Genomic DNA, 2500 nt, shown 5'->3' with positions numbered 1-2500 from the left:
ATATATATCTATATCTATCTATCTATCTATATATATATATTGTATATATATATATTAATATATATATATATATATATATATATATATATATATACATATATATACATATATATATATATATATATATATATACATATATATATTTATCTATATATACACACAACTATACATATGCATACATACATACATATATATATATATATATATATATATATATATATATATATATATATATATATATATATATATATATATATATATATATATATGCATACACACACACAACTATACATATGCATACATACACACACACACACACACACTTAACTACGTTTGCGAGAGTAGTCGCGTGAGCGCATGTTTGTGCGTACATGAGTCCGCCCCGATCCCCGTCCTGAAACAGGCCACAAACACCAGAAATATAACGCGAGAAAGCGACTCATGTCTTACTCAAATGAAGCTCCAAAATCAAAGGAGGAATATTCTAGAAAATGTGCGAGCAAATGTTTGGATTAATCAAAGCAAATGTGAAAACGGGTCCTCGCCTATCCCTCTACCCCCTCCCCCCTCCCCCCTTTCCTGCTCTCTTTCTCTCTCTCTCCCTCTCTCTCTAGAAAAAAAAAAACAATAACAAAAACAGAATTAAAAAAAAGTAATAAAATAAAATCGAAAATGCGCAAACTAATTTCGAAAGTTAGAGCACAGCTAATCACCGTGTGTGTGTGTGTGTGTATGTGTGTGTGTGCGTCCCCTTCTCTCTGGTCAGCAATACATGATTAATATCAAGTTTTCCTGAGGGATTCCGTGTCCCCCCGTCCGCCTTTTTCTTGAAGAAAAGAAGTAAAGAAAAAAAAGTAATCGTGAGTAAAAATGGCTGAGCTGCCCTGAGGTCATTGAGGGAAAGTTCAGACGACAGTTGATTTCATGCCGAGGTTTTGAAATTTATTCGTTGATATATGTATGTGTGTGTGTCTTGTGTGTGTGTGTCTTGTGTGTGTGTGTGTGTGTGTGTGTGTGTGTGTGTGTGTGTGTGTGTGTGTGTGTGTGTGTGTGTGTGTGTGTGTGTGTGTGCATATGGACATATAAGAGAGAGAGAGAGAGAGAGAGAGAGAGAGAGAGAGAGAGAGAGAGAGAGAGAGAGAGAGAGAGAAAGAGAGAGAGAGAGAAAGAGAAAGAGAGAGGGGGGAGGGGGAGAGAGAGAAAGAAATAGGGAAAGAGAAAGAGAGACAGAAAGAGAAAGAGAAAGAGAGAGAGAAAGAGAGAGAGAGAAAATAGATAGATAGATAGAGAGAGAGACATGTTTTCCTCTGAAAAAATATCAAGACGAGTGTTTCCTCAGCCCTCCGAGAGACAGCACCGAAGAGACAGAGAAGGCGAAACAGAAATCAACCACAGGCCTCCTCGTTATACCTTCGCATAAACGGCTCATTGAGTTAATTTAGTCTTAAATCCGTTGTCCACAGTTCATTGACTCGGATCCAGTTTCCATAAAAGAATTTTTCCCGGTTAAAATCCTCTGCACAGCTTTCTTACCTTTCCTATCTTTCTACCGTGAACATTCATCGGAATTACTTGCTTTGTTCACATAATTTGGCTTCGCAAATCACATTATGTTCTTATATAACCGTATTTCTTTTTTTTTTTTTTTTTTTTTCTTTTTTTTTTTTTAATCTTGTTGACGAACCAGCAGAAATTCGTCTATATTATCTAGATATAAATCAATGATGCATCTTTAAACTTTTACAAACACACACGTACACACACACACACACGCACACACATACACGCACGCACACACACACACACACGTACAAACACACACACACACACACGTACACACACACGCACACACACACAAAACCAGACACAAGGGAAGATACTGCTGTACTCATAGAAAACGGGATGAGAAATGGCGGACAGAAAACGAACGAACTTTCACCGGATTTTATTACAAGAAGTTACCTCTTCTTCACCCCCTTCGATAGCTCAGTTGGTAGAGCGGTGGACTGTAGTCGGTTCAGAAGCAGACATCCATAGGTCACTGGTTCGAATCCGGTTCGAAGGAAAGTTTTCTATGAGATACTGATGAGTTTCCAAAAGTTATGTCAAAATTTTATATTTTGTTTAACTGAAACCGATACATTCCTAAAGAAATACTATACACCCCCACACACATTTCTGTCTATCTATCCATCTTCCTATCTATTTATCTAATTACATATCTTTCCATGTATATATGAGTATTTCCTTAAAAAAATCAAACCGGTAGGTCAGTGAACTAACCTTTTCACACACATACACTCACGCACACACACACACACACACACACACACACACACACACGCACGGACGCACGCACTCACGCACACACACACACACACACGTGTTTGTATATGTATATATATATTTATACATATATATATATACATACGCACATATATATACATATACATATATATACATATATATAAATACATATATATATATATATATATATATA

At 36.4% G+C, this 2500-nt stretch overlaps 1 non-coding gene across 1 annotated transcript; it reads left to right on the top strand.

The window, feature by feature from the left end:
* The first annotated feature begins 1975 nt into the window (after positions 1-1975).
* Positions 1976-2065, top strand: TRNAY-GUA (transfer RNA tyrosine (anticodon GUA)). The gene is given in 2 exon segments: positions 1976-2012; positions 2030-2065. It is a non-coding gene; the product is annotated as a tRNA-Tyr (tRNA).
* Positions 2066-2500: the final 435 nt, after the last annotated feature.

Source organism: Penaeus japonicus, unplaced genomic scaffold (genome assembly GCF_977035675.1).
Source record: "Penaeus japonicus unplaced genomic scaffold, GWHDUDI00000001_assembly GWHDUDI00000001, whole genome shotgun sequence".
NCBI lineage: Eukaryota > Metazoa > Arthropoda > Malacostraca > Decapoda > Penaeidae > Penaeus > Penaeus japonicus.
The sequence above is the reverse complement of the archived record's forward strand: the minus strand, read 5'-3'. Positions and strand labels throughout refer to the sequence as shown.